We start from the raw sequence: 5,243 nt of genomic DNA on the forward strand, positions 1-5,243 counted from the left end.
TGAGACGGAGTCTCGCTCTGCCAGGCTGGAGTGCAGTGGCGCGATCTCGGCTCACTGCAAGCTCTGCCTCCCGGGTTCACGCCATTCTCCTGCCTCAGTCTCCTGAGTAGCTGGGACTACAGGCGCCCACCACCTTCCCCGGCTAGTTGTTTTTTTTTTTTTGTATTTTTTAGTAAAAACAGGGTTTCACCGCGTTAGCCAGGATGGTCTCGATCTCCTGACCTCGTGATCCGCCCGCCTGGGCCTCCCAAAGTGCTGGGATTACAGGCTTGAGCCACCGCGCCCAGCCGACTGGTTCCTTTTAAAGTTTTCACTGGTTTTGGATAAGTAAATTTGCAGCATACACAGGCTAGATAAAAAGTAGAACTGGGCTGCAACCCCTCTGTATACGTGGCATGGAGCTTTTGGGTCATGAAAAAAGTACCCTATCGTAGTGATGCTTGCCTTGATGTCTTTGTGCAGAGCACACAGGGCTTGTTGACTGGTGGATAAGCTGGACTTCCATTCTATCACCCCTTTACCCAAGAGCCCTTATAAACATAGAACCTGAACAAATATATGCAGAGTCCCTACCTGTTGGGTGAATGGTTCAAGGTGCTCTGTTACAGCAATAACAGCTCAGAGACAGTGGGGGCTGTCAGGAAGTGCTATAATGATTGACTGGATAAAAGTCCTCATACATGTAGAATTTCACTTTTTATGAAATATTTCAACTTAGAAATTGTTAACGGCAATCAGCTTAAGCAATAATGTTACAAATGTAGTTTATATTCCCTTTGTACCACTCCCCAATCATATTCCTTTTCTTCCTCTCCCTGAGAAGCACTTTCCTAAACTTTGTAATTAATTCCCATGCGTATTTTCATGCTTTTCCTATGCATGTATCCCTAAACAATAAACACTATTGTTTTGCATATATAAATCAACATCATTGTATACTGTTCTGCAACCTGCTTTTTCACTCAACCTGTGAGCATAATCAATGTTGATGAACTATGTGGCTATTGTAACTTCATTTTCATTACTATATAATATTCCACTTAATGAATCTGCCCCGTGTGTTAGGGTTCTCCAGAGAACAGAACCAATAGGATATATATAGAAATACAGAAAAGAGATTTATTGTGAGGCATTGACTCACACAATTATGGAGACTAAATGACAATCTTCCATCTACATGCTGAAGGCCCAGGAAAGCTGGTGGGTTTGTTCTAGTCCAAAATCGAAGGCCTAAGACCCAAGGGAATCAATGGTGTTTTGGTCCAATTCTGAAGGCCTGAGAATCAGGAGCAGTGAAGTCTGAGGGGAAGAGAAGACAGATGTCCCAGCTCGAGCAGAAAGCAAATTTACCTTTTCATCCTTCCACTGTTTCTTTTTTTTCTTTTTTAATGGAGTTTTGTTTTGTTTTTGAGATGGAGTCTCTCTCTGTGGTCCAGGATGGAGTGTAGTGGTGTGACCTCAGCTCGCTGCAGCCTCTGCCTCCTGGGTTCAAGCAATTCTCCTGCCTCAGTCTCTCAAGTAGCTGGGACCACAGGCATGCACCACCACACCGAACTAATTTTTGTATTTTTAGTAGACAAGGGTTTTTGCCGTGTTGGCCAGGCTGGTCTTGAACTCCTGGCCTAAGCGATCGACCCACCTCAGCCTCCCAAAGTGCTGGGATTACAGGTGTGACCCACTGCGCCCAGCCTTCCATTGTCTTTTTGTTCTATTCAGGCCCTCAATGGGTTGCACGAGGGCATCTTCTTTTTTTTTTTGAGACGGAGTTTCACTCTTGTTGCCCAGGCTGGAGTGCAGTGTCATGATCTCAGCTCACCGCAACCTCCGCCTCCCAGGTTCAAGCGATTCTCCTGCCTCAGCCTCACTAGTAGCTGGGATTACAGGCATGTGCCACCATGCCTGGCTAATTTTGTATTTTTAGTAAAGACAGGGTTTCTCCATGTTGATCAGGCTGGTCTCAAACTCCCTACCTCAGGTAATCCACCCGCCTCGGTCTTCCAAAGTGCTGGGATTATAGGCGTGAGCCACCGTGCTCAACCGACACGAGGGCATCTTCTTACTCATTCTACTGAATCTCTTCCAGAAATACCCTCACAGACACACCCAAGATGTAATGTTTTACCAGCTATCTGGCCATTCTTTGCCCAGTCAGGTTGACACATAAAATTCATCATTATTCTCAGAATTTATTTATCCATCCTCTGGGTTAATATTGTTTATTTTTATTTTTTCTAATAACAATTCGACTATGGATATTTTTGTATATATTTGTTTGTTCATACATGTAAGAGTTTCTCTAAAATGTGTATATTTTCTTTAAATACTTATGTGTATATGTGTGTATGTGTGTGTGTCTAGAAGTGGAATTGCTGCTGGGCACTGTGGCTCATGCGTGTAATCCCAATACTTTGAAAGACCAAAATGGGAGGATCACTTGAGTCCAGGAGTTCGAGACCAGCCTGGGCAACATAGCAAGACCCCATCTCTACAAAAAATTTTTAAAATTGGCCAAGCTTGGTGGTCCACACTTGTAGTACCACCTACTTAGGAGGCTGAGGTGGGAGGATGGCTTGAGTCCGGGAGGTCAAGGTTGTACCACTGCACTCTAGCTTGGGAGTGCATGATTGGACAATTGCCCTCCAGCCTAGGACAAGAGCAAGACCCAGTCTTAAAAAAAAAAAAAAAAAAAAAAGCAGAATTGTTAGGTTGTAGATTATGTGCATTTACCATTATTAGATGTTGCTAAATTGCTCTCAAAAGTGACTGCAGTTAGTTATGCTTCCCTCAGAAAAGAATAACAATCCCTATTACTCAACATCTTACCAATACCTGATATTGTAAGGCTTAAATGTTTACGAATCTAATGCATAGGAAATGAAATCTGTGTGGTTTAAATTTGAGTTCCCCTGATTCCAACTGCATATTTTCATGTATTTATTGGACATTCTTGTGTGCTGTTCTATGCATTGCCCATTCATTTCCTTTGCCTGTTTGTTTTCCATTGAGTTGTTTATATTTGCTTTTATGGTTTTATAGTGGGGATCAGCAAAGGTTTTCTGTTAAGGGCCCAGTAGTAAATATTTTGGACTTTGCGGGCCATATGGTCTCTGTCACAACTATTCAACTCTGCCATGCGGCACAAAAGCAATCATAATACAAACTAGATGTCATTGTATTCCCGTAAGACTTCTTTGACAAAAACAGGTGTTGGACTAGTTCTGTCCCATAAGTCATAGTTTGCTAACCCTGTTTTATAGGATGTTAATCCTTTATTAAAATATATTCATTATTTCTGTTTGTTTTTGTTTGCTTGCTTGTTTTTAAAGGACAGGCTCTTCCTGTGTCACCCAATTGCATGCCATGATCTTAGCTCATTGCAGCCTCAAACTCCTGGGCTCAAGGGATCCATCCTTCTCAGCCTCCAGAGTAGCTAGGACTGTAGGCTCCCACCACCATGCCAGCTAATTATTATTATTACTATTTTTTTTTGTAGAGACCTAGTATTGCTATTTTGCCCAGACTGGTCTCAAATTCCTGGCTTAAAGGGAGCCTCCCACCTCAGCCTCCCAAAGTGCTAGGGTTATAGGCATGAGCCACCACGCCCAGCCTACTGATTGTTTTGGAAACAATTTACATGATTATGTAAAATTCAGAGGGACACACCTCAAAGGTAACCATCTTTTATTGCAAGTTAAGATCAAGCACTTTCAAAATTCCAGTCTCCATGGTGACCTCATGCTGAAGATTATATTGCAGACTGAGCCATGAAGAGTGCAAGCTTTAAAATGCCCTGCTTTCTAGAATGAAGGACACAGAGGGAGTCCTGGGCACTTAGAGTTTACCTTACCCTTTGTGTAAAAGGCACCCTAAATATTTTTGACCCAATAATAACATAACCTGTGAGAAATAGTTACAGAGCTTAAATAAAAGCATAAGTGCAAAAAAGCTCCCTGAAGTGAGAAGCTGGCTATACATTAAAAATATACCTGTATTGGCTGGGCGTGGTGGTACATGCCTGTAATCCCAGTACTTTGGGAGGCCGAGACGGGCAGATCACGAGGTCAGGAGTTCAAAACCAGACCAGCCTGACCAACATGGTGAAACCCCGTCTCTACTAAAAATACAAAAATTAGCCAGGTGTGGCAACGTGCACCTGTAGTCCAAGCTACTTGGGAGGCTGAGGCAGAAGAATCGCTTGAACCTGGGAGGCGGAGTTTGCAGTGAGCCGAGATCATGCCACTGCACTCCAGCCTGGGCAATAGAGTGAGACTCTATCTAAAAACAAAACAAAACAAAACTATGTGTGTGTGTGTGTGAAGATTTGTATACAGAAATACATAAATATACATACATACATATTTCAAAACATGATAGGATTAGGGAATGAAGGGAAGAATATCAAGTCTAATCCCTACTGATCAGATATCTGCTATGCACCTACTCTAGTGAAGAAATCTTCAAGGTAGTGCATAGTTTCTAGGCTCTGATGCCTCCATATTTGCATGGGGAGCTTTGGGATGGAAGAGCTTTCACATTAGGCCCCAGAGGCTTGCAGTCATTCTATCATGGTCTCAAATAAGGTACTTTTACACACCTTATCAACATTCCTAGAGTGGTCCTATTACGCACAGGAAACAGTATCTAATTTTTTGGGCTAATTGAAAACAATGATTTTTTTGAACAAAAAATAACAATGTAAAATTGTCGACAAATTTTAAACATTCTTTTAAGCTACACATGTGACCAAATTTGGGCTTCTGGGCCCTCTTTAACTGTACCCAGAGCTGGAGCGAGGGTGAAGGATGGCTGACAGCAGCACATGCCACTTGTGTAGAACTGATGGGACCTTTGGGAAGTGAGGGCTGGTAGTGAGGCTTCTGGCAGGACTGGCTGAAGGCCGTTCTTGAAGCCAGCCCTTTTTCAAAACATCACCTAAAGGAATCTTACTCTCTTGAGCTGGTTGGATATTACGGGGTCAGATAGCCTTTCAATACTTCTGAAAACCCATATTGACCCAAAATGTCAAAACATTTGGATACATATCAGAAATATGGAAATGCCTAATCTTTCCTTCCTTCCTTCCTTCCTTCCTTCCTTCCTTCCTCTCTCTCTCTCTCCCTCCCTCCCTCCCTCCCTTCCCTTCTTCCCTTCTTCCTTTCTTCCCTACTTCCCTTCTTCCCTTCTTCCCTTCTTCCCTTCTTCCCTTCTTCCCTTCTTTCCTTCTTTCCTTCTTTCCTTCTTTC

General features: G+C 42.9%; 1 long non-coding RNA gene across 1 annotated transcript in view; it reads left to right on the plus strand.

Moving 5' to 3' along the window:
* The window catches only part of LOC108517411 (uncharacterized), a 4,659-nt gene extending 3,740 nt beyond the window's left edge, over positions 1-919 (plus strand). Inside the window, exon 5 of the long non-coding RNA XR_001882091.1 lies at positions 463-919. This is a non-coding gene — a long non-coding RNA (uncharacterized LOC108517411). The remainder of the gene's footprint in view (positions 1-462) is intronic.
* The last annotated feature ends 4,324 nt before the right edge of the window (positions 920-5,243 follow it).

The sequence above is a fragment of the Rhinopithecus bieti genome, unplaced genomic scaffold (genome assembly GCF_001698545.2).
Source record: "Rhinopithecus bieti isolate Rb0 unplaced genomic scaffold, ASM169854v2 scaffold_41257, whole genome shotgun sequence".
NCBI classification, from domain to species: Eukaryota; Metazoa; Chordata; class Mammalia; order Primates; family Cercopithecidae; genus Rhinopithecus; species Rhinopithecus bieti.